This window comes from Lissotriton vulgaris, chromosome 6 (genome assembly GCF_964263255.1).
Source record: "Lissotriton vulgaris chromosome 6, aLisVul1.2, whole genome shotgun sequence".
NCBI lineage: Eukaryota > Metazoa > Chordata > Amphibia > Caudata > Salamandridae > Lissotriton > Lissotriton vulgaris.
Window position 1 is genome coordinate 1,576,528,938 of NC_141694.1, and position 26,918 is coordinate 1,576,555,855.

The window sequence follows — 26,918 nt, forward strand, 5'->3', positions numbered from 1 at the left end:
AAAACGGCGGCTCAGCATACAACTTATTTTGCGCCTAGAGCCTATAACATGTTCTTATCAAACTCATTTCTCTGGTTAGCACTCCTTTAAAACATACTCACTATGACAGATGTTGTAATGGGAGTTACCCTACAGAATTGCAAATTAATTGATTAGGAAAGGTATTCTGTCACAGACCTAAAAAAGATCTATGTGAACATTATCCAGTCAAAGGTACAGAACAATCACACATTTTGAGGAGATTTGCAATGCGAATAAATGTAGATTGAGTACTCAGTAACAATGTTGTCCGTTGGAATTAATGCTTGTATATCCATCTGATTAGCTTTACAGAGTTTTTCTGTCTCCTGAGGTAGTAATGATAGTTGGTTGCTTGCCATGCTGGGCTTTTGAGACTGGCTACTAATTCCTGTGTGCTGAAATGTGGCACTTAACTGGCAATGTGGGAAATTCCACCGTGATCTGCTCCTGTATGTGTCTGAAGTTTAATAAACTAACTCTTACTCTGGAACACTGTGCCAACAGTTTGTACTGTCACCTTGTAAATTTCTAGTCCTGAATGCTCCTCACTTTAATTACAGTAGTTTCACAGTTTCAAGGATGTATGTGGATTCTTCCAGGAATACATATCGGTTGGACTACTCTTACTAGTCCTCGAATATAAATAATAAGTGGTATATATTATTACACTTTTCCAAAGTGCAACACAATGCAAAATGGAGTATTAAAAAATGCAGCCAAAGCAGCACAAAATTTAACTGCCCAGCGCAAGCTCTCAAGCAAACCATATCAAATATACAGCATAGGTTATAGTTCCTGTGATAAATCAGGACCTGTTTGCAGAGCTCCACCCATTTGTGCCTCCATTTAGACTACTAGGTGACTGCTTTCTGACTTTGATTGTGGCCTGGGCTCTGCTAACCAGACCCAGGGCCTGTGCTCTGATTAAAAGTACACAATTAGGTACAATTACAATTGGCAATGACAGACCCTGTAAGTGCCTAGTATATAATAAGGCAAGGGGGATTATTCAAACTACCTATGAATCCCTAGAATATAATAGGGCAGGGAGGTTTAGAGGCACAGTAGATTTCCTACAATGTAGTGTGCACTAATGGGTTGCCTGCTGTCATTTTAAAAGCCTACCATGCCTCAAAGGTATTTAAATTGTAATTTTATGAAATTTAACTTTGGATTTAATGGTTCTTCCAAAGTAGTAAACTACCTTTTTACATATTGGTCAACCCTAAGGTCTTCCCTAGGTGCCCCAGTGGTTCGGTGCCATGTGACTATAAGCAGAGACAATATAAACAGTGTTTTATAAACCCTGGTGAGGAATAAACTGCTAATTTCGTTTTTCCCCATTGTAGGTAATGGAATCCATGGGAATATTTTATTTAAAACTATAAATATTGACAAGGTATCAGGAGATTAAAAAATATTGTTCAAGGTATCAGGATATTAGTTGCGATAAATCCAACAACTTGCCACTATTATTTAAAATAACTATGACAGAAAAGAAGTTATTAAACTTTTTTTTCTGTTACCCAAATTCCAGCCCTCCAGCTTCACTCTCCTGATTGGATAGCCTCTGCCACACTGAGCAGAGCTGTCATAATGTGGTGTGAATTGGCTTGCTCTGAGAAAATGGGTTTCCTGTGGGTGGAGAACTGTGGCTGCAGAGGCGGATGGCGGGATGGGGGTTGGCAGGTAAACTGGAATTCAAAGCGAGAATGACACTTTAGGACAGCACAGGCTCACCCCACTTCCTCCAGCTACAGAGGACCTCTGGAATCTGATTAGTGAAGGGAGTGGAAGGGGAGTGTTAGCCACGCCAGTGGGTTGGCTTAGCCTGATCTAACCTTCAAGGAGAGACATTTTCCATGTTGTATTTTGGAAGACTGATGTTTTCTGAGACAAGAATATGCTGCACTCTGGATGAAAGGGTCATACACACATTGATAAATGGCTTCCCCCAGCTTGACCTCTAGAAAAAAATGAATAAATACAGAAGAGCTGCATTGTAACTCAGATCTACTGCTTGATACTACAAGGAGAAGGACCGTCCTGCTGGAACCTTGGCCTGCACCCACAGGGATTGCTCTCTGAAGGACTGCACTTGATGCACACTGGGAACTACAGCTCTAAGGACTTTGCCTTGATTCAAGAAGGATTAAGAAGTAGACTCTCTTCAGGTTAACAGAGCCCACCTGCATCATCTCCACCAAGAAGTACTCATCTACTGGACTTTTAAGGATGTGACCAGGTATATTGTGGGAATTGCAGTCCTAACATCTCAAGGACCATCTCAGACATTCTAGACCCCTGTATTGAACTTTTGGGAAAAATCTCCATAATGTCACTGACTCCACGTTGAGATTCAAGCCAGCTACCTTCAACCACAACCCAGGCTGGATTTCAGGTTTGTCCACCTGAAAACTTTGGAGACCCAGACTTCTAGGATTTCCCCAGGGCCTCACAGAAAATCAAGCCAATGAAGTCAAACTGAATCTGGTCTGAAGAGCAGCCGTGCTCGACCGTAAGAGAAGCAACTCCAGAAAAAGACTAAGTGCAAAGGTAAACGTTTGCTTGGAGCCTCCCACTTAGTTTATTTGACCAGGGCTCCATCGCAGTTGGCCTCAAATTTTGACTTTCTCCCGGTCAGCTACAACTAGATGCCCCAATTTGGAGCTAGGGTTTTAAGCACTAAAAAGTGTTTAAAGCGTTATTATTTAAAAATTAATACCTCTGGTTCCCTACATTTTTTGGGTCATTTTGGTGGATCACTGACATAATATAGAATATGAAAAATATTGTTAACAAAATATAGAATGCAAAAATATCGAATTCCTATCTACAAACAGGTAAGTACAAAAATATCGAATAAAAAAAATAGTTGTAAAAAATATAGTTAGACATAATATATATTTTTTTAAGTCTTAAAAGTAATTTAAAATTAATGAAATAATAAATATAATTAACTAAACATACTTAAAAATACTTAAATAACCTTAAATTTAACGGTACACAGACAAAATATCGATTTTTAAATATCGATATACAAAAATATCGAAGTTTAAATATCGATGGGACAAAATATCGAAGGTAAGTAATATCGACAGTCTTAATATCGATATTGGTATGATATCAGTAATATCGAAGTTGTAAATATCGATGTCAATATTATCGAAATTATTAACTTTGATGTTACTAATATCAATTTTTAAATAAATTTAGTGTATATTATATTGTATTTATTATGTTTCATTATTTATTTTTAATGTAATTTAATTAAATATTGTCTTGTACTACTGTAGCGGGTTGTGGGTTCATAGGGGAATAGGGTGGGAAGTAATTTAATTTAATTTAATTATGTTAAATTAATTATTAATTAGTAGGAATTATTAATTAATTGAGAAATAATTTTTAATTATTTTTAATTAATTGAATAATTGATAAATATGTTCTGTAGCGGGTTATGGGTTTATAGGGGAATAGGGTGGGAAGTAATTTAATAATAATTAATTAATTGATATATGTTTGTACATATTTTAATTAATAATTAATTGGTAATTAATTTCTATTAATTAGTTAATTAATTAATATAATTTTTGACATATTTATAATTATTAATTAGTTGGTAATTAATTAATATCAATTATTTAATTACATTAATTATAGTAATTTTTTTATATATAATTTATTGTTATTCTTAATTAATTATTTGGGAAAAATAATATTAATTATTAAATTAAATTAATTACAGCAAATGTGCTAATATATTTACTTTATTGTTATTGTTAATTAATAATTAATTGGTAATTAAATGATATTAAATAATTTTGGGGAAAGGAGTATTTTTAGGGTTCAGGGTCAGTTTTCAGTTTTTGGGTAAAGGGGTATTTTTAGGGTTCAGGGCCAGTTTTCAGTTTATGGGTAAAGGGGTATTTTTAGGGTTCAGGGTCAGTTTTCAGTTTTTGGGTAAAGGGGTATTTTTAGGGTTCAGGGTCAGTTTTCAGTTTTTGGGTAAAGGGGTATTTTTAGGGTTCAGGGTCAGTTTTCAGGTAAAAGGGTATTTTTAGGTTTCAGGGTCAGTTTTGGGTTTTTGGGGTACAGGGATATTTTTAGGGTTCAGGGTCAGTTTTGGGTTTTTGGGGTACAGGCGCACAGGGTAAAAACAAAAAAAAAATTACATTAAATCAAATAAATTACATGAAAAAAATTAAAATTATCAAGTGTTTTATTTATTTTAAATGTATATGTATTTGTTTTAATTTTGTTTTAATATTTTTATTTAATTGTTGTAAAATTATATGTATTTTAAATTTATTTTTACATTATTATTAATACATTTAAAAAAACGATATTTTTGATTCCGATATTTTTGTACTTCGATATTATTTTTTCGATATTTTTGTACTTACCTTAATGAAGATAGGATTCCGATATTTTTGCTGTCGATATTTTTGCTCCGATATTTTTGCATATCGATATTCTGTCTGTCGATATTATGTCAGACATTCAAATTTAACAAATAATTAATTTAAGTAAAAAAAATAAACATACAATTTTATTTTGTAACCTGTTCTGTGCTCATGACGGAACCATTCGTCACAAGCCACGGGCGCGCTGTGCTGATGACGGAGTGGTTACATCACATCGCGGCCACCAAGCCCACACTGCAGCAATTCCGTGCCTGCGCGGTGGAATGAATAAGCGGGCGGGGCCGTGACGGAACCATTCCTTCATCAGCACAGCGCGCCCGTGGCTCGTGAAGAAGTGGTTCCGTCACGAGCATGGAGGCGCAGCGCAACCTTCCCTCCGCCCAGCGCCGCTGCGGAATTACCGCCGCTGCGAATGGGTTAATACATATATATATTAACGCAATATTAATAAAAAATATACAATATTTTTACCGTGTGATAGCGGGAGAGTAAAATTTACTATTACCACTCCTGTGAGTGCAACAGAGGCAAAAGGTTGAATAGTGTAGGGGTAAAAATTACTATTCCCACTCCAGAGAGTGCAACAATAGGGAGGCGTTGGATAGCAAGATGGTAAAAATTACTATTCCCACTCCAGAGTGTGCAACAGTAGGGAAAGCATTGGATAGCGAGAGGGTAACAAATACTATTCCCACTCCAGAGAGTGCAACAGTATGGAAAGAGTTCGATAGCGTGGGGGTAAAAAATACTATTCCCACTCTAGAGAGTGCAACAGTGGGAAAGCGTTGGATAGCCAGAGGGTAAAAATTACTATTCCCACTCCAGAGTGTGCAATCCAGAGTGTGAATCTGTAATAAACAGTAGGGAAAGAGTTGGATAGCGTGGGGTTAAATAACACGATTCCAACTCTAGAGAATGCAACAGTGGGAAAGCGTTGGATAGCGAGAGGGTAAAAATTACTATTCCCACTCCAGAGAGTGCAACAGTAGGGAAAGAGTTGGATAGCGTGGGGGTAAAAATACAATTCCCACTCTAGAGAGTGCAACAGTGAGAATGCATTGGATAGCGAGAGGGTAAAAATTACTATTCCCACTCTATAGAGTGCAACAGTAGGGAAAGCGTTGGATAGCGTAGGGGTAAAAATTACTATTCCCACTCCAGAGTGTGCAACAGTAGGGAAAGCGTTGGATAGCGTAAGGGTAAAAATTACTAGTGAGTTTAACAGTAGGGAAAGTAATGATTTAATATATTAATAAAAATAAATTAAATATCAATACCAATAAAACATGAATTAAAATGAATTACCAAATTAATATTATTTAATAATTAATTAATTAGAAATGCAAATGAATATTAGTTTTTAAAAACAGTAAATTAATTATCAATACACAAAAACATTATTTAATATGTAATTAATTACAATTACATTACTTCCCAACCTATTCCCCCATAAAACCACAACCCACTATGGAAAATAAATTAAGAAAATTACCATAATTATCAATCAATTAATTACCAATTAAAATTGTATTAACAATAAATTCAAAATGAATACCAATAAATAAAGAAACATATTTAATTAATTACAAAAATGTATTACTTCCCGCCCTATTCCCCTATAAACGCACAACCCGCTACAGAACAAAAAAGAAAATTTTAATTAAAAATAATAATTGCTAAAAATTATTATTTAATTCAATATAATTAAATAACTTCCCACCCTATTCCCCTATAAACCCACAACCCGCTACAGAATTAAATCAGGCAAAAATTAAGTACCATAAAATTCATTACTTAAAAAAAATTATACATACATTACAAAAATAATATACACTTTTCACACATATACTAACATACAAAACACTTTTTAATGCCTATATTATATACTTCGATTATTGTGATTTCTATATTTTGACAATCAATGTTATATTACTCATTTTTACCCACTATATTATGTCCATTCGATATTTTGTCCATTCTATATTTTTACTTCGATATTATGGCCAGTCTATTTTGTTTTTCGATATTATGTCTAGTTACCCATTTTGGTGTCTATTTGTTCATAAGAAGCTGAACTATTTTTATCAATTGTAGTTGCATTTTTATTCAGTGTTGTGTCTTACTGATTTAATGTATAGGCATTTTTAAATGCTTTACACAACCAGGGTTGAGCAGGGGGATTATTCATTGAGACCTTGACTGATCCTTTTTTATTATGTTTGCAGCTTTATCTCTTGTGGTAGGTCCTTACTTATCGTTACTAATAAACCACTTTCAAACAGTTCCTATTTCACCCAGCAATCCACAATTATTGCTAAAATGGTAGATAATGGGAACCTATTGTGCTAAATTTAATTTGTTTCTATTGGTCTTCCTTCTTGATTGAGGAGGGGACAATGTCAGAAGATGATTGCCAAGAAATATCCAACGATTTCCATCTTAGCTCAATATTCTCTGCGCTTTTGTTGTATTTGACGGGGACTAGTGTACTAGATACTGAAGAAAATTTTAACACTACAAGGACGAGCATCCAGTTCAATGTATTATGAGGAAAGAGGACAACAAATATGATATTGGCTAGGAAAAACATTCCAGCTTGTCCAGAACCCTACAGCTGCTTCCTACTCCTCACCATATTCCCTGCTGATCCTGCTGCCATTCAGGTATTGTTTTCCATGGTGCTCCATCTACATGCCACCCTGACTGACGCTCCTCCGCTCTCCTCACTTGAACCTGCTCACTTATCCATGGTATACCATGTAGATTTGTAGAGCACACTATCACCAGGAAGGGTATCCTGGCACCAAGCAGGTGTGAGTCTAGTTAAAGCTGTGGCTTAGTGGGGAGAGCAGCCATTACAGCGCTGCTGTTACCAAATGTAGAAAAGGGGGTGGTGATGAACAGAGTGTCTGAGTTAAACAGACCACTCTTACCCAGTCCAAAGATCAGGGCTTGATCCATCACCGTTATTTATCTCACTGCCCCATCCCAGCTCAGAACCTGGCTATATGCAAATCAGTCTGTCCCTGGCCCAGTGCATCATGGGAACAGGGCAGACTAAACTACCAAGCCAATTCTTCACCAGAAAGGAGACAAGCTACCGGGGACCGGTTTTTGGCATTTCAGCCTTCTTCGGCCCGGCTTGCTTGAATCCTGATGGAGCAGTGAGAAAGGGACTCATGTCTGAGTATACCCTGCCACACCTATAGTGGCCAAAAACGATTTAGAAAAGGGGGTAGTGATGAACAGAGTGTCTGAGTTAAACAGACCACTCTTACCCTGTCCAAAGATCAGGGCTTGATCCATCACCGATATTTATCTCACTGCCCCATCCCAGCTCAGAACCTGGCTATATGCAAATCAGTCTGTCCCTGGCCCAGTGCATCATGGGAACAGGGCAGACTAAACTATCAAGCCAATTCTTCACCAGAAAGGAGACAAGCTACCGGGGACCGGTTTCTGGCATTTCAGCCTTACCAAATGTAGGGCCATATTATCAAGAACGGCGGTAACATTATCGCCGCTTTAGCGCCAGGAAACTGCTTCAAAATCTGCGATAAGGGGCTTGATAATATGCCCTTGAGAATTCCCATAGAAGCCCAGGTTCTGGTGTTAAGGACAGCAAACCTGGGTTTCTATAGGAATTCACAAGGGCATATTATCAAGCCCCTTTTCGCCGCTTTAGCGGCAGTTTCCTGCCGCTAAATTGGCAATAATGTTATTGCCATTCTTGACAATATGGCCCGAAGCCTTTAAGATGTGGTTGTCATAAGGCATGTACCTTTACCATGCATAGCCTTTACCATTCTTGATTTTACGATGCATATGCCTTTACCATGCATATCATTATAGTGAATTGTGTTGCAAAGGTATAAATAGTAAGGGCATATGAGTGGGACTGGTGGCAAAGGCATTTGCATAGTAATGGTTGTAAAGGCATATGTGTGGCGATCAGTGTCATTAGAGGAGGGATGATACCCTTCTGCTTCCTCTTTAGGGGAAAAACAACCTGTGCCACTCGTCTGCTTGAATTTCGAAGATTGAGCTGCCTCGTCATGAGGTAAGGGCATTTGTACAGGAGGGCATGGGGTGAGGGGTTACAGGGGCCGGGTTGCGCTTTAGGGTTTGGTCTGGGGGTGTTTTCTTTAAGGACAGGCAGTCAGGGGTGGTGGGAGTAGTGCTAGGGGTCTGGTTTTAAGACTCAGACCTGAGGCCCGTTTTTTTTTAAAAGAGTGGGGGGTGGGGTGCGCTGGAGTTAATTTCTAGGGCTCAGGACTGGGGCCAGGGAAAGCTCTTACCAACCATATGCCTTTAACATTCATGCTTCCACAACGAAATGTATCTTAAAGGCATGCATGGTGGACATAATTGTTGAAAAAATATCCATAATAATTGCATTCACATTGTAGCTTCCGCGTTGTAATACCATGCATTACAAGGGATGCAACGTTTTGTCATACATCCCCTAGTGGGACTACTTGAAAAGCCAGACTCCATCATCATGACAGCTGCCAATGTTATGTTTTTCACAAGGTTCCACCTCATTACTCATGCCTGTAAAGGAATCGCTGGTGATCCTTGCACTCCAAAATATCCACTGCCTGTTTGCCCGAGTGCGCAGTGGAATACAGCAAGAAAGAAAAAGTTCAATTTTTTTCTTTTTAGTCCAAACTGATACACCAGAGTCTATATAGACATTAATCACAATCCTACTGGCCCTGCTCAAAATAATCTCTGCCCTTCACCTCTTATTACCTAGGCCTTTTGTGTCTATATCTGGCTAGCTCTAAATATTTCTCTAATGATTTGAGAGAGCTGATGATTATCCCTAATTTCATTTACACACCATCAGCTCAATAATTCAAATAGAGATTATGGTTAGCACATCTTGAAATGCACATTGAATCTGCCGGAACAGAGGAATAAACAGAGCCCATGCTCTTCAATATAGCAGTAGATGGGATTTTTACCTTATATCACATCCTTAATAAGGCTGCTCACTGTTATTGTGGTGCTGAATGCCCACCTCACTCCGATGAGGAATCCAGGTTATAAAAGATTACCCCTCTACTAGGCGAATTGTAGGAAGAATCTGTATATAATATTGAAGGAGCTAATCAATATCTGTACTTTATTTAGCTAGAAAGAAGAAATCTAAGCAAAACTAATACAATGGTGCCCTTATTTGAACCTAAGAATGCTTATTTTGGATGAACATGGCAAAACACTGCAAGACATCTTCACCTTGGGAGCATCACACTTGGCTTTGTACACCCCAGTCTAACCTTTACCAGGTCTCCAGAGAAATCGGTGGAAGCAAGCAGGAACTCTGGGCACAGATTGGTTTCAATATGGCCACTTTGGCAGCACAGCACATTCCCACACTCCGGGAGTTGTGCTGCCCAGGGGAATAGAAATCTTCAGCATGTGTGAAGTTAGGCCACATTGTCAAAGTCTGCTCCTTGCTAATCACAACATCAGCTGTCGACATGACCTAAAGTAGTACATATGTGTTGTGTATTGATTCTTCTTGTAATATGGCTGACAGTAGTCATTAGCCCTTCCTCAGTGTTTTCTCCTTCTCAGCTTCCCAGAATACCTGTGACTGTTCGAACCTGTACCAGAGTGTTCTCTCTGTGTCAGTTGATGGTCTGGTCAGCTGGCGAGGTTTTGTACTCAGCTGTGACCTACAATAAATCTACATGTAATCAACTAGAAGTATCCTGTCATCTACCTACATCTTATTTCCAACAATAGGGTTGGCCCTAGATCCCCTATCCCTGAAACAGATGCCTTGAATGATCATGTGGATGATAAAGGGAGTGTGTGCATGGCATAATCCATGGACCAGTATGATATCAAACGCTGCAATCAACTGAAATACCAAATCCAAAGAAATGATGAAACAACAGAGGTCCGTCCATCAAGGTCATTCCTATACTTCAGTTTGACCTCCCGTCACCCATAGCAACGCTGGGATACTCAAAAGTTGTCATCTTTGCAAAAAGTAGTTCAGATCTGCCCCCTTATATGAATTGTTAGCCTCCAACAACATACATGACAAGTCTCTGCAAAATGGTATGTAAAGAAAAGTGACATAGGATGTTTTTCAGCAATTGAACTGTGAACTGCTGTAAGGTTTGCCCATAGTATCCATGCATGAAGCCTCGCAATCTCATTCAAGATGTTGCCTTGCTTTTTTAGAGATTGAAGTGTCGACCCACAAGACCATTCACCTCCACAAAAAAGCGCACTGCCACTCCTGTAACACAGATATCGGTGAGTGGAATTAAAAGGTCTTGCCGACAGTCAAAGCCAAATGTAGAAAGCTTGAAGCTGCAGACATTAATGATAAAGGTGGTAGTAAATCGTAATGTCCCAATATAGTGGGTATGTGTTGACAAGAGTGTTCCTTCTAAAAAGAGCAGCACCTCACTTCCAGCGAGGACAATCTCATTGCAGAGGTAAATGGAACATGTCAGTTTTTCATAGGAAGACATGCATTCACCACCTCCTCCTCGAAAACACAGTATATGACCTTCTCATCTCACCTGGGGTTATGAAAATAGAAGACTTTATTTTGGCAGCAGAGGGGCTCCAAAATTGCATTTGCTGAAAATTCTTAGGACTAAACAGTGTGATTAATGTTAGTGATGACAACCTCACGCATACCACAACAGCTGTGGAACATCATTTAAAATGTTAGGTAATTTAGCAGTGCCTAAAAGTCTGTGGTTTATATCATAACCAATGGAAATTTGAATATCAAAAATAAAGCATCAGCTTGTTTAGATGAAATCTCTTTGATGGATATTTTTGCTTCTGATCCCCTGTAGGTCACTGATGTCAAATCTAACCTGCGCAACACCCCTCTCTTGATTATTTTATCAGCATGGTAACACAGAGTGCAAAGTTCATCAACAGCCTCACATTTTCACTGGTCCCCTGAGTGATCTCCTTAAGTCAAACTCCCTGTAGACTGCAAAGAGGAACATCAGATGGCGTTTTAGGTCACCAAGGATGCCCTACCAGATAAAACTATACCGCTGTACTTTTACTACCTGAAATTCCCTTATTTTTGTTTTGATGCTAGTCCAATGGGTGGTTTGCTTTAGTGGCAGTCCTATGGAGCACACTCACAGGCCAGCTTGGCCCTCACCCAGACAGAAAAGCTCTGCTCACATTTAGAACAGGAAGTTACTGCCATGCGTTGGGAGTTTCACCATTTTCACATATACCTCTACGGATATCCATATTGAATTTTGACTGATCACAGACCCCTTATTTTATACCTTGGCAGAGAATTAAAAACTGGAACCTCCTGCTTCAAGAATACTTGTTCTCTGTAGTGCATACGCCAGGCTCCATCAAACTTGTGGATTATCTGTCCAGACTTCTCCTCCAGTCACACCAAAGGAGACACAGGGGCTTATTTAACCCGTTCACTGCGGCGGCTATTCCGCTGCAGTGCTAAGGGGGCGGGGGCTGCGCGGTGCGCCCATGCTGGTGACGTAACCGCTCCGTCACCAGCCGCGGTCACGCTGTGCTCATGACGGAGCGGTTCTGTCACGGCCCGCCCGCACAATGGAACTCTCAGCGCAGGCGCGGAATCCGCGCCGCGCAGGCGTGCCGAGGGGGCCGTGACCGAACCGCACCGTCATCAGCACAGCGCGACCGTGGCTCATGACGGAGTGGTTCCGTCACCAGCAAGGGATGGGTTAAAAGCCTCTTGCACCGCTGGTGCATCACTTTTAATACTGGAAAAAGTGATGTGCCGGCAGCACAAGGGGCTTGTAAATAAGCCCCACAGTCAGCAGTAGAACCAAGTGTAAACAAATCTCATTGCCAAGTGGTCCAGACTGTTGCATGTTTCAGTTGATGATGTTAGTGATGCCACTACAAAAGACAACTGCCTTCAACTGGTTGTGAGTCATTCACACTAGTAACTGGACACCGTTTCTGCAAGGTCACAACAGCCATTTTCCAAGACCTGACAAACACTCACATCTTCATGTCATGTAATGCATGAATTGGGACCTCACACAGGTTTGAAGTTTGCATGGAAAAAAAAAATTGTAGTGTAATCCTACACTTCAAAGCTTTCTTCTTTACCCCCTTCTTTTTATTCTTTTCTTTAGTCTGTTTTGAATCTTTATTTCATGCTCTTTCAATCAGGTTGCATCTTATTTTGTCACAGTTCTTTAAGGAGGTCTTAGTTTGCTTTCATCAACTTGTTCAATGTCTGAATTGTCCTTTTCTCCACTGGGATCGAGCTTTTGATTTTTTCTAATATGACGTACGTCCATTCAGGTGCACTGTATTTTCTACTTGGAATTCTTGCTCTTCTTGTTTTTCATACTAATCTTCTTCATCTGTTTGACTTCAGATCTCGTTACTTTGTTCTGGTCTTTCTCTTAACCTTCTCTTGACAAGAGTGTACTTTAGTCTTTTCACTCGACTTGGCCAATTATCACCTTTTCTAGGTGTGTTTGCTGTGACCATTTTTTCAACTTCTACATCTGGTTCACAGGTTATTTTGCTTGCCCTTTCTTCTGGCTGTTTTTCTTTTTGATTTTCAGTTTCTTCAGGTTCTTCTGTTTTCAACAATAACTTCTCAGTCAACTGTGAACTCACTTCCTTCTGGTTCAAATACAGTTTCACCTGTTTCAGGTTCAGCTGGAAGTTCACTTTCTTCTGGATCATCAGTGTACTCACTTCTTTCTGGTTAAACTGCGGTGTCTTGAATCCTTGAATCTCGCGTCCACTCAACTCGACTTGTGTTCAGCTGTTCACCATCTGTTTGTTTGTCAGAATCTGTCACTCTAGATTCATCAGCTTCACACACTTCAGCCACTGGTTTTTGAATTTGATTCACCAGTTGTGGCTCTTTTGGTCCTTCAAGTGGATCTAGGGTACGTTTTGTTTGGCTCGTGTGAATCCAATTTGGGAAGCCAGCACACTTTACTTGTTGTCGTCACCAGGATGATTTGATAAGGTCCATGCCACGTGCTGTCCAAACACGATTTTCTTACATGCTTCTTGAAGAAAACCCATTCACCAGTACTCAGATCATGAGCTTGATTCCGATGTATTGTTTTGGCATCTTCTCAAACCTGGTGAGACACAGAACGTTCCAGTTCAGCCAATCCTCTGCAATAGTCAAGCAGCAGATCATCAGATATACTCATCAGTTTGTTTGCTGCTATATATGTCTATCTCATTGCTCTTCCCATGAGAATTTCATGGGGACTCAATCAAGTCTTTTTGTCAGGAATGCTTCTCAGACTCATCAGTACCAGGGCCATTTCAGTGATGTGGATGCACACACTTTCCCTAACTTGTATTTTACAGTGCCATTGATTTGCTTGACTACTCTAGATGCTTCAGGTCGATAGGCACAATGCAGCTTCTGTTCAATTTTAAATGCTGCACAAATCATTCAAATGATCTCTATATTAAAATATGTTCCTCTATCTGTCTCTATCAGTTCTCTGAGAAGTAGTTTTGCTACAGTAAGGTTATAATTTCTTCACGTGGGATAGGCTTCCACCCAGCGAGAGAACAAGCAAACAATGACTAGCACATAGTTTAGTCTGTTGCAAGAGGGAAGCTCGATAAAATAAAGATGGAATTGGGTAAATGGATCTCCCGCTCTCCCAATTTGTCCTCAACTGACAAATGTCTTTCTGCCTGGATTCTGCTGCTGACATATAATGCACCTCTGACAAAGGCTCTCTGCAATGACCTTGAACTTCGGATTATACCATGCCTGCTTGAAGAGTCTGATCAATGCATCTCTTTCATTAGAAGGCTTGAACATCGAGGGTGCGGACAAGGGGTTTATTGTTCAATCCACGAATCTTGTTCTTTTTAACCAATTTTTTTTGTTTAAAGACCAGCTGTGGCGCCAAAAGAAGGGGACCAGTATGGGGGCCACTTGTGCCCAGAGTTTGGCATGTTTATATGTTGGTGATTTTGAAGATCGCCATATATATATAATGAAATGGCACCTTTTTATGAAAATGTTTTAGAATGGCATCGTTTTATTGACGTGTCTTCTTTATTTGGAATGGGCCCAGTGAGATGTTGGCGGAGTTTCTTACTTGGTTAAATTTGGGAGATGAAAATCTGAGATTTACTGCTCATCAAAGTAAGGTTTGAGTAGATTATTTGGACATCACTATTAAAGCTGTGGGTGGTAAACTGGAGGTAGAATAATTCACTAAGCTGTTGGCCAAAAATACCCTTCTTCACTACTCCAGTTTCCACCCCAAGTCCCAGCAGGATAATATCCTGTTTAGTCAGTTTCTCCGATTATGGAGAAACTGTAACAACGTGACAGATTTTTAGGAACAATCTACAGTACTGAAAAGTAAATTAAAAGACAGGTGTTATCCCAAAAAACTTAAAAAACACTCTTCAAGAAAGCTAAGTTTTATGACCGGGATGCCATACCGAGTAAAGCCACCAAGGCATATAATACATCAAGAATAGTTTTTGTTAGCCAATTCAATAAATTTAGCAATAAAATAAAAAATGTGGTAAATAGGTATTGGCACATTTTAAATGATCAAGAAGATGTGAGACTGGTAAAACCTTTATTTGCTTTTAAGAGGAATGTAAACCTGCGGAATCAGGTAGTCCATACTTATAGGGAAGATACTAAGAATAGACAGAGAACTTTAGATAACAAGATTGCTATAGGGAACACTTGCTGCAGCAATTGCCAGATGTGCGACGAGTGTCTAATACCTAAAGAAATTACCCACAATTGGAGGACAGTGAGAGCACAGTGTGTAAGTAATTGCTGTAGTAAAAATGTTATCTACCATTTGTCGTGTCCCTGTGGGCTGGCCTATATTGGGGAAACTAGTCGCAAATTGAGGATTAGACTAGCGGAACACAAATCTGCAATTAAAATGAAGAAGATTATTGCTCCCTTGATATCACATTATATTGAAAGAGTGACCATAAATAAAAGAGGAGGTTACTTGGAAAATAAACGGAAACAACGTGAGCAATGGTATAGATCGGTATTTAACACTACTAGGCAGGGATTGAACAGCAGGGAAGAGTGAGAAAGGATATGACTTAGGTGAGTTCTCAGTTTTTTTCTTGATGTAATTATTCAGAGTATCCGGTTATCGAATTTATGAAGATGCTTAGTAGCATTCCTCCATAGGGTAATAGTTATGCATCTTAGGTTTAAGAAAGAAGATGTTATCAGTGCATTATGAACACTTATTGACCAAGCTAGACTAGCTATATTGGAAAAATGAAATACAAGAAATATGGTTGTAGCTTTATTAATAACAATAATGGGTGCTTTGGCTCCTTATATGTTGATCATCTTTTGAAATGAACATGTTGGACACACGCGGTCTAACAATTAGTGACTAATATCAGTTTACTTTTTTCCAACTTAGTATGGCGATGCGGTTTTACGGACGTATGGAGGATTGTAGTTCTTTTCACGCTCTTAGACGTAGATAACCTAAGCATTTAGAGGCTGTGGTTTATGGGTTTGTGTGTACACGTTGTTACGCGCCTTTAGCAGTTTATGGGGGCGTGCAAATAAATACACCTGATGCATAGTTCCACATCCGCATCTGAACACTTATGGATTATGTTAAACAAGTTGTAGTTGGAATAATAAATAACAATGATGTTTTTATTTTTATTTATAATGTGCGCTTGGGTTTGGTAGGTGTTCATTATCTCTTGGAATGAACTTGTCTAACATATGTGATCTATTAAACAGTGACTAATATTAGTTTTCTTCATAACAGTATGGCGACGAGGTTGTATTGATGCATGGAGTCAGTTCTCACTTTTTACGCTCTATGACGCAGATGACGTTAGTATGGAGAGTATGTTGTTTATAGGATGGTGTGTATGGGTTTTTAAGCGCCAAAAGCAGTTTCCAGAAGGCGTATAAATAGGGACACCTAATGCATAGTTCTACATCCGCATTTTGAAAAAGGTGATGCTATGGGCACGCAACTTTGGAGATTTTATATCCCGGTAAGCAGCTATATGGTGGGATAATTGGGGACCTAGACATTTTACGTCTCGCAGGTAGTCATTTTGTTAGCAGTAATTTAGAGGATTTCTACTAATATGGGGCCATAGCTACTCGGAATAGATATTTAACAGTACAACTGTCTTTTAACTTGAGTAGGTTTCTAATTTCAAAAGTAGTAGGATTATGGATCAGGTCCCGGACGATTTTGCTGTGTTAAAAAAAGCTGCAAGTTGAGTCATAGGCCGTTATTAACTAGATGTGATGAAAGAGCAGACCATAGCCGGTTTAAATAGGGAGCACACAGTAATGACTAGTGTCATTGGCTTTAGAAGATTGTAGGAGCTATGGATGTATGCTTTTAGTTAAATTGGTCGATGTAGCAGACAAGATTTAAGAGGGTTATCCTCATGGAGATAGAAATGCATAAAAAGTTATCTTAATTGTTTCCACAGATTCCCATTTTATAATACTAAGATACAAGTCGAAAATTGAAGGGAGGTGGTGCCTGGTGGCCTTTTGAATAAATGAAGAATTTTGTGGCTTCCAATAAGAACGAAAAAGGTAACTAATATGTATGATGGGAAAGCCTTGAAGAGGTATTATTGATTCAAATATTGGGTCAATTATTTAGACCTAACATTATATATCCTTTGGACATTACTTTCAGGACAACCCATGAAGGTGTCTTTTGTCCACTTGATGGTTTTAAAATTGAACATTATTTCTGGAAGAATACTTGATTAGGATTACCGTTGTGACCACCAAGTTTTCTAATTGTCCAGTTTTATTGTATGAGGTATGTGCGAGATTTGTCTTTTATTATTGTTATCAGGATAACTGACAGTCAGTAATTGTACATTGAGACCTATGTGGTTATCTCATTGTTACACTTTTTTAACTAGATTCCCGCTTTGGTAACTAATCTGTCAACATAAGGTTGGCAGTAGCAGGAGGAGAATGAGAGTGAAGCTCCCCTGTCTTCGAATCCACATTTTCACATAACCATGGTTTGACAGTTTTTTTTACAGTTTTTAGAAATAATAAAAGGGGTGAGCCATAATTCCTGTGGAAAGTGCTTTTGAAAGAGTTTTTGAGAACCTTTTGGGGACAGTGGCTCTAAGCTGTATGTGAGCTTGAACCTTGTGTGTATATATTTGTGAGTGAGTATATGTGAAATGTATGAAACACAGGTCTGCTTTTTATCAAAGGTAATGCCATTGGGTTTGTATATGGGTGATTTATTTAAAGGGGACGCTTTTTGACATTATTTGAAATGCAGTATTGTTGTTGTTTAATTTAGTGGCATATCCATATATACATATATATTATCTTCCTTTTTTCATATAGATGTTAGGAATGTTAGGATCCTCTGATACATTTTTTAAGAAAGCCTGAAGAAGGTGGTTTGGACCAGTTACTACCACCGAAACATGTTGCTCTTGGTCATTGTGTATTCACTTTTATGTTGTTTTTTTATGATGCTCATATATGAAATGTTTATGTATACATGACATGTTTTTAATTGTGTACTTATGGTTGATTGATTACAATGTTGAATTGTGAAACAGTCTTTCTTTTGATATGCTTCATAAAGTAAAAGATGTTTTAAAATATTTTGTACCATATCTGATTTGCATTGTTGTCTGCGTATGAGGTATATATATATCTTGCTAAATATAAAATAGAGCCCTCTATGCATTCACTTGGTGAATAAAACATTTATATACTACTCTTTGGCATTTTCAATAGTTTACATATGAGTGATGTAGTTGGAGTAGTGTGGCTCACTGGTTAGAGGCGGCAGACCCAGAAGCAGAGGACGGGCCCGGGACCAGGGTTCAATTCCCGACGCGGCAGGGTGTTTGGGCCAATGTCAGCGGGCTCGATAAATCTCGCCTTGGTGTCACTCTAACCATGGGTTCCACTCAGCAACTCTGGGCAACAGCTTGCTTAATCTCCACAAATGACCCCATCAACGCCGGGGATGCCTGGCTTCACCTTGGGGGTGCCCAATAGGAATAGGGACCATCTCACAGGGAAAGCCAGGACGGGTTCCCCAGCGTTATACAGCGCCAGGAAACCTACGGGTAGCAGTGCTCTTTACAAGCTCAAATACATTTACACATGTACATGTATGATTGAGGTTTGAGTACCATTGTATGCTATTGAGGAGTCCCAAAGGGGATTTTCATACCTTGGTCTCTTCCAATATGTGCATTTCCATGGTAAACCCTAGCCATGTGGGAAAGTAAAGAGTCTGGTAAAACTGGTCTTTCATCCTGACAAAAACCCATAATTCATCAACTGCTCCTTTTGTACAGCCTGCAATTTTCGAAATCACCTTTTTCTCATCACTTGCTTCTTCTTGTATCTGCCTCTCTTCATCTCAAGTTTCAAATGTTGTTGTCGTAGTGAAAATAAGATAGCATTCGGGATTTCCTCTTTCAATTGATCTGTTTAAAGCCATTGTATTTCATGCACAATGACGTGCAATTTGGTCTGCATATCTGTTGCCTTTCCTCACATAATTATCTCATGATTGATATGCGACACATTTGACTATTGCAATTCTTTTGTGCAATTACAAGGCATTTAATAGTTCTTTTACAGTTTTACCATTTCTAGTAGGGGATCTAAGGAGGTGAGGACTCCCCTTTGCATCCATAGCAGGCCGAAACCATGTACAATTCCAAATCCATATTGGCTGTCTGTGAATATTTCTACTTTCAAGCTCTTGACAATTTTGCACGCTACAATCAGAGCTATCAGCTCAACAATTTGGGTGGAGTTTACTCCTTTCAGACAGGATGCTTTAAGAACTACTTCTATGGTGCAAATAGCATAGGCAGTCCATAATTTACTTCTTTCATTTCTCAAACATGATCCATCAGCAAACATTTCACTGTCTGATTCTTCAATGGGCTATCCTCTATGTCCCGCTTTGGCCACCATAATTTGTCAGGGTATGCTCAGACGTGAGTCCCTTGCTCACTTTGACACTGGACTCAAGCAAGCCTGGCTGAAGACGGCTGTAATGCAAGAAACCGATCCTAGGAAGCTTGAATCTGGTCCAGGGAAGGCATGGCTTGGCAGTTCGGGCTGGACTGTTCCCATGAGGCACAGAGTCAGACTGATTTGCAAATGGCCATGTCTGAATTGGGGTGGGAGAGTGGGCTAAAGAACGGGGATAGATCAAACCCAGATCTGTTGACTGGGTGTGAGTGTTTGATTGGTTCAGATGCTTCGTCCATCACCCCCCCCCCCCTTTTGTACTGCCTTGGCCGCCATAAGTTGGCAGGGTATGCTCAGACGTGAGTCCCTTGCTCAATTTGCCACTGGATTCCAGCAAGCCTGGCTGAAGATGGCTGTAATGCCAGAAACCGGTCCTAGGAAGCTTGAATCCGGTCCAGGGAAGGCATGACTTGGCAGTTCGGTCTGGACTGTTCCCATGAGTCACAGGGTCAGACTGATTTGCATATGGCCATGTCTGAACTCGGGTGGCAGAGTGCGCTAAAGAATGGTGATGGATTAAACCCAGGTCTGTTGACTGGGTATGAGTGTTTGATTTGTTCAGATGCTCCGTCCATCACCAACCCCTTTTGTACCGCTTTGGCTGCCATAATTTGGCAGGGTATGCTCAGACGTGAGACCCTTCCTCACTTTGCCACTGGATTCAAGCAAGCCTGGCTAAAGACTGTTGTAATGTCAGAAACAGGTCCTAGGAAGCTTGAATCTGGTCCAGAGAAGGCATGACTTGACAGTTCGGTCTCGACTTTTCCCATGAGGCACAGGGTCAGACTGATTTGCATATGGCCATGTCTGAACTGGGGTGGAAGAGTGGGCTAAAGAACGGTGATAGATTAAGCCCAGATCTGTTGACTGGGTGTGAGTGTTTCATTGGTTCAGATGCTCCGTCCATCACCACCCCCTTTTGTACTGCCTTGGCCGCCATAAGTTGGCAGGGTATGCTCAGACGTGAGTCCCTTGCTCAATTTGCCACTGGATTCCAGCAAGCCTGGCTGAAGATGGCTGTAATGCCAGAAACCGGTCCTAGGAAGCTTGAATCCGGTCCAGGGAAGGCATGACTTGGCAGTTCGGTCTGGACTGTTCCCATGAGTCACAGGGTCAGACTGATTTGCATATGGCCATGTCTGAACTCGGGTGGCAGAGTGCGCTAAAGAATGGTGATGGATTAAACCCAGATCTGTTGACTGGGTATGAGTGTTTGATTTGTTCAGATGCTCCGTCCATCACCAACCCCTTTTGTACCGCTTTGGCTGCCATAATTTGGCAGGGTATGCTCAGACGTGAGACCCTTCCTCACTTTGCCACTGGATTCAAGCAAGCCTGGCTAAAGACTGTTGTAATGTCAGAAACAGGTCCTAGGAAGCTTGAATCTGGTCCAGAGAAGGCATGACTTGACAGTTCGGTCTCGACTTTTCCCATGAGGCACAGGGTCAGACTGATTTGCATATGGCCATGTCTGAACTGGGGTGGAAGAGTTGGCTAAAGAACGGTGATAGATTAAGCCCAGATCTGTTGACTGGGTGTGAGTGTTTGATTGGTTCAGATGCTCCGTCCATCACCACCCCCTTTTGTACTGCCTTGGCCGCCATAAGTTGGCAGGGTATGCTCAGACGTGAGTCCCTTGCTCAATTTGCCACTGGATTTCAGCAAGCCTGGCTGAAGATGGCTGTAATGCCAGAAACCGGTCCTAGGAAGCTTGAATCCGGTCCAGGGAAGGCATGACTTGGCAGTTCGGTCTGGACTTTTCCCATGAGGCACAGGGTCAGACTGAATTGCATATGGCCATGTCTGAACTAGGGTGGCAGAGTGGGCTAAAGAACGGTTATGGATTAAACCCAGATCTGTTGACTGGGTATGAGTGTTTGATTTGTTCAGATGCTCCGTCCATCACCACCCCCTTTTTGTACCGCTTTGGCTGCCATAAGTTGGCAGGGTATGCTCAGACATGAGACCCTTCCTCACTTTGCCACTGGATTCAAGCAAGCCTAGCTAAAGACTGTTGTAATGTCAGAAACCGGTCTTAGGAAGCTTGAATCCGGTCCAGGGAAGGCATGGCTTGGCAGTTCGGGCTGAACTGTTCCCATGAGGAACAGGGTCAGACTGATTTGCATATAACCATGTTTGAACTGGGGTGGCAGAGTGGGCTAAAAAACGGTGATGGATTAAACCCAGATCTGTTGACTGGGTGTGAGTGTTTGATTGGTTCAGATGCTTCGTCCATCACCACCCCCTTTTGTACCGCTTTGGCCGCCATAAGTTGGCAGGGTATGCTCAGACGTGAGTCCCTTGCTCACTTTGCCACTGTACTCAAGCAAGCCTGGCTGAAGACGGCTGTTATTCCAGAAACCGGTCCTATGAAGCTTGAATCCGGTCCAGGGAAGGTATGGTTTGGCAGTTCGGGCTGGACTGTTCCCATGAGGCACAGGGTCAGACTGATTTGCATATGGCCATGTCTGAACTGGGGTGGCTGAGTGGGCTAAAGAACGGTAAGGAATTAAACCCAGATCTGTTGACTGGGTGAGAGTGTTTGATTGGTTCAGATGCTCCGTCCATCACCACCCCCTTTTGTACCACTTTGGCCGCCATAAGTTGGCAGGGTATGCTCAGAAGTGAGTCCCTTGCTCACTTTGCCACTGGATTCAATCAAGCCTGGCTGAAGACGGATGTAATGCCAGAAACCGGTCCTAGGAAGCTTGAATCCGGTCCAGGGAAGGCATGGCTTGGCAGTTGGGGCTGGACTGTTCCCATGAGGCACAGGCTCAGAGTGATTTACATATGGCCATGTCTGAACTGGGGTGGCAGAGTGGGAAAAAGAACGGTATTTGATTAAACACAGATCTGTTGACTGGGTGTGAGTGTTTGATTGGTTCAGATGCTCAGTCCATCACCACCCTCTTTTGTACCGCTTTGGCCGCCATAAGTTGGCAGGGTATGCTCAGACGCGAGTCCCTTGCTCACTTTGACACTGGATTCAAGCAAGCCTGGCTTAAGATTGCTGTAATGCCAGAAACTGGTCCTAGGAAGCTTGAATCCGGTCTTGGGAAGGCATGGCTTGGCAGTTCAGGCTGTACTGTTACCATGAGGCACAGGGTTGGACTGATTTGCATATGGCCATGTCTGAACTGGGGTGGCAGAGTGGGCCAAAGAACGGTGTTGGATTAAACCCAGATCTGTTGACTGGGTGTGAGTGTTTGATTGGTTCAGATACTCCGTCCATCACCACCCCCTTTTGTACGTATCCTTTATGTCCGGCCTAAGTTTGGTGCATACTTCTGTCAATCATAATCTGCTTCCTCGCTCACTTCCTCACAGTGAACATTTGGCAGTAAAGTTGCTGGATTCACAGAGATGCATCTGCCCACAGTCACATTTTCAGCACCCAGAATCACTCTTTCGTACTTACTCAGCCAACTAGAAGTGAGATATTGGGTCCTAGTGCAAGTTAATAGAATCTTAACAGAATGGGGCACATACACTTTGACAGGGTAACCCATCACAATCGGTTCTCTCTGTTCCAGACTCATGCAAGTATCTGCTACTGCTTTCAAACATCATGACAACGCTGCAGCCACTGAATCCAGAGTAGCAGAAAAATATGCTACTGGACTTCATGTCATTCCATGTTTCTGAGTTAAGATTGAGAGTGCACATCCATCTCTCTCACAACAGTACAACGCAAATTCCTTTGTATAATCTGGCATTCCCAATGTAGGTGCTCGACAGAGACTGATTCTCAATTTGATAAAAGCTTTCATACCTTCATCATCCAAAATAATCGGATCTTTCACATCCTTCCATGTCAACCTCTGTTGAGGTTATGCGATCAGTGAGAACCAAGTATCCACTGACGACAGTATCCAACCAGTCCCAAAAACATTCGTACTGCCTTTTGAGTTTTAAGTGGATACATCTGTTTGATCACACAGATTCTTTCTGGGTTTACCTTTCTAACTCCGTTTTCTATTTTGTATCCAAGGTATTGTACTTTCTGTTTACAAAATTTTAATTTTGCTGGGGACACCTTGTGTCCTCTCTCTGCCAAATGGTTCAATAGGGCAATTCAATTGTGTCTGTCACACATGCTACCCGTGTCTTTGATGCCACCAGTAGGTTATCAATATATTGAACCAAAACCAAATTTTGTGGCATGACTGGGGTCTCCAGACATTTCTTCAAGATCTGATTAAACATTGAGGGACTCTCTATATGCCATTGAGGAACTCGACACCATGCCAAAACATGGTCTCCGAACCGGAATGCAAATAAATATAGGCTTTACAGATGCAAAGGAATCGAATAAAGAATGCTTGGCACAAATCAATCACTATGTACAATTCTGCATCACAAGGAATCTGATAAAGAATTCCTGCTGGATTTGGCACTACTGAACAACAGGGTACTACAATTGTATTACTTTTTCATAAATCCTGCACTATCCGGTACTTCCCAATGGGCTTTTTAATACCTATGATAGGCAAATTACAAAGACTGCTCATTATTTCTTTTAGAATTCCTTGTTCAATCATTTGGCCAATTACTGGAGCAACTCCTGCAATCACTTCTGGACTCATCTTGTACTGAGGTGTGTTCGGATACACAGCAACATCCTTCAATATTACCTGATTGGAATCTACTTTTGTCATTAGGTCAATTTCTTTCCCTGTAAAATTCCACACATCTGGATTCACTGCACTCTTTAATTCTTCAGGCAGATTCTTTTCTGTGAGAAGTGAAAACAACTCATCCACTTCTGTCCCTTGCTTTACTAGCATTATCTTGAATTCCACATCCTCATCTGGGGTCTGAAATGCAATTCCATCTGGGTTGCAATAGATGGTGCAGTTCTTCTTACATTGCAAATCTCTTCCCAGGAGATTCACTGGGCTTGAGTCACACACCACAAACTGATCCATGTCTTTGAAGTTTCCAATATGAACTTCTATTGTGTTTATAGGGGTAGGCTTAGAATTTCTGCTGCTCTTACAGTAGAACGGGTAGCACCAGTGTCCACTAGGATTGTTATATCATTAACTTCCACCTTTCCATCAACAAATTGACCTGATTGATCTACCGCCAAGGATGCACCAAGTACACACTCTTCTTCCCCCTCAGGCACGGTCATTGAGATAAGTCTGAATCACTTCCATTACATTGCATCCAATACTGCGGATACACACCTTGATTCTTACCAAGCTGGCCTCCTCCGAGATATCCAGTATCCACATTGTACCTCTGTACTTGATCATTCACATTATTTGGCATGGGAGCTTGTGGCACCTGTAACAGTTGAGTAACTATCTGCTGCTGTTGATTTACAGCCACCTCATTCCGCATCTGTGGAATGACATTTTGATTTCCCCCATTAATCTTTTTAGAAGATCTAAACTCATTCCTCCAGTGTCCAATCTTTCCACACGCATGACAAGGAAATTGATTCATAGCTCTTCTTTACTCATATTTTCCTTTCCTTTAACTCCACTGTAATTTTGTCCATTTTGACTCTGACCACTCACCTGATTATTAATTTGGGGGCTGTTATTAGCTTCTTGCTGCTCTGCCACTTTCACCGGAGCCCACATCATTTTCTCTTTTAACTTTTTATGCCTTGATTCAATGTCATCACTGCAATATTTTGCATACCTAAGAATTCCATCTATTGTTTTGCTTTGCCAACAAATCAAATGTTGTTGAATCATATTACTAATTTCTGATCTTCATACAAACACAAAACGATACACGAATTGTCCCATGTCTTTATCTCCAATGTTTTCAAATCCACTATACTGTTTAACTGCCTGCAACAACCGTTCATAGTAGGCATTTACTGACTGCTTTCGTTCCTGGGTAGATCTATCAATGTTAACCCACTGTTTCCTTTGGAGAAATTTTACCTCTCACAAATGTGATTACCTAATTGTACTTTTTCATCACCTGTTTAGATGGAGCACCTTTTTTATCATCCCTAGGATATTCATCCCTGGGCCAGTCAACAGTAATCTTACACTCCATAAATCAGCAGGAAGAACAATTTCAAACAACCCATCTAAATCTTTTAGCAGAACCTTCAAAACCTTCACAAACCTTTCCACTTGTTTATACCATTTAACCAGTTTCTATCTCAGTCTGGGAAAATCATTTGTAAAAGATAATATATCCTGTCTTGACAAAGGAACATGAACATTTCCACCACCTGGTACTTTTCTCATCGAACACGCCCTTTCAACATGTTCTGTTTCTTTCATGGGAAACATAGATGCTCCTTTATTAGCTGCTTCTTCCTTATTTTTCACCCACCTAATTTTTCAGCGATCTACATCTCCCCATTTCTTCAAAATATTCATTAATTCCTTTATCTGTAACCTTTTCCCAGATGCATTCAAACTTTCTCAGTCTTTGTCAGTGAAAGCCAACCTATACGGTTTCTGTAACACCTTTGACTTTTCTATGTCTACTCCACACTCACTAGCAGCTTCAGATATTTTCTCAGGTAAATTCTTTGCCCTACAGGTAATACTTTTACACAAGAACAACAGCACTTCATCACGGTAGGTCCCTAATCTGTCTGGTCTTACTGTACCAATAATCATCTCTACCAAATTAACTTTCAACTGACTCACATTTATACTCGGAGGTTGAGGTTTCAGCTTTGTCATTTCTTCTTATCCAATTAATTAATTCTTCTGGTGAGGGACCTGATGAACTCCCTGCTATTGGATAGACATTTAGTCAATCAATCAATCAATCATTTGTAGAGCGCGCTACTCACCCGAGAGGGTCTCAAGGCGCTGGAGGGGGGAGTGGGATGAAGCAGCTACTGATCGAACAGCCAGGTCTTGAGAAGTCTCCTGAAGGTCAGCAGGTCCTGGTCTGTCGCAGGTGGATGGGGAGGGTGTTCAAAGTCTTGGCGGCGGGGTCCGATAATGATCTGCTACTGGTGGTCATTCGGCAGATGAGTGGGAAGGTGGCGAGGGCGTGGTCAGCGGAGCAAAGCTGGTAGTTCGAGGTGTAGAAGGTGAGTTGTTCATTGATATATGCTGGTCTGTAATTGCGGAATGCTTTATGAGTGTGGGTGAGGAGCTTGAAGGAGATCCTCTTGTTGACCGGGAGCCAGTGCAGGTTTCTCAGGTGACCAGTGATGTTGCTGTGGCGAGAGATTCTGAGGATGAGGCATGCGGAGGTGTTCTGTATGCATTGGAGTCTTTTCTGGAATTTGGTTGTGGTTCCCACGTAGAGGGTGTGGCCGTAATCCAGCCTGCTGCTGACGAGGGCTTGAGTGACGGTCCTTCTTGTTTCGGTGGAGATCCATCTGTAGATATTGCGGCGCATGCAGAGGGTTTGAAGCAGGAGGAGGAGACAGCGTTGACTTACTGGGTCATTGAGAGCGTTGAGTCCAGGATGAACCCCAGGTTGCGTGTGTGGTT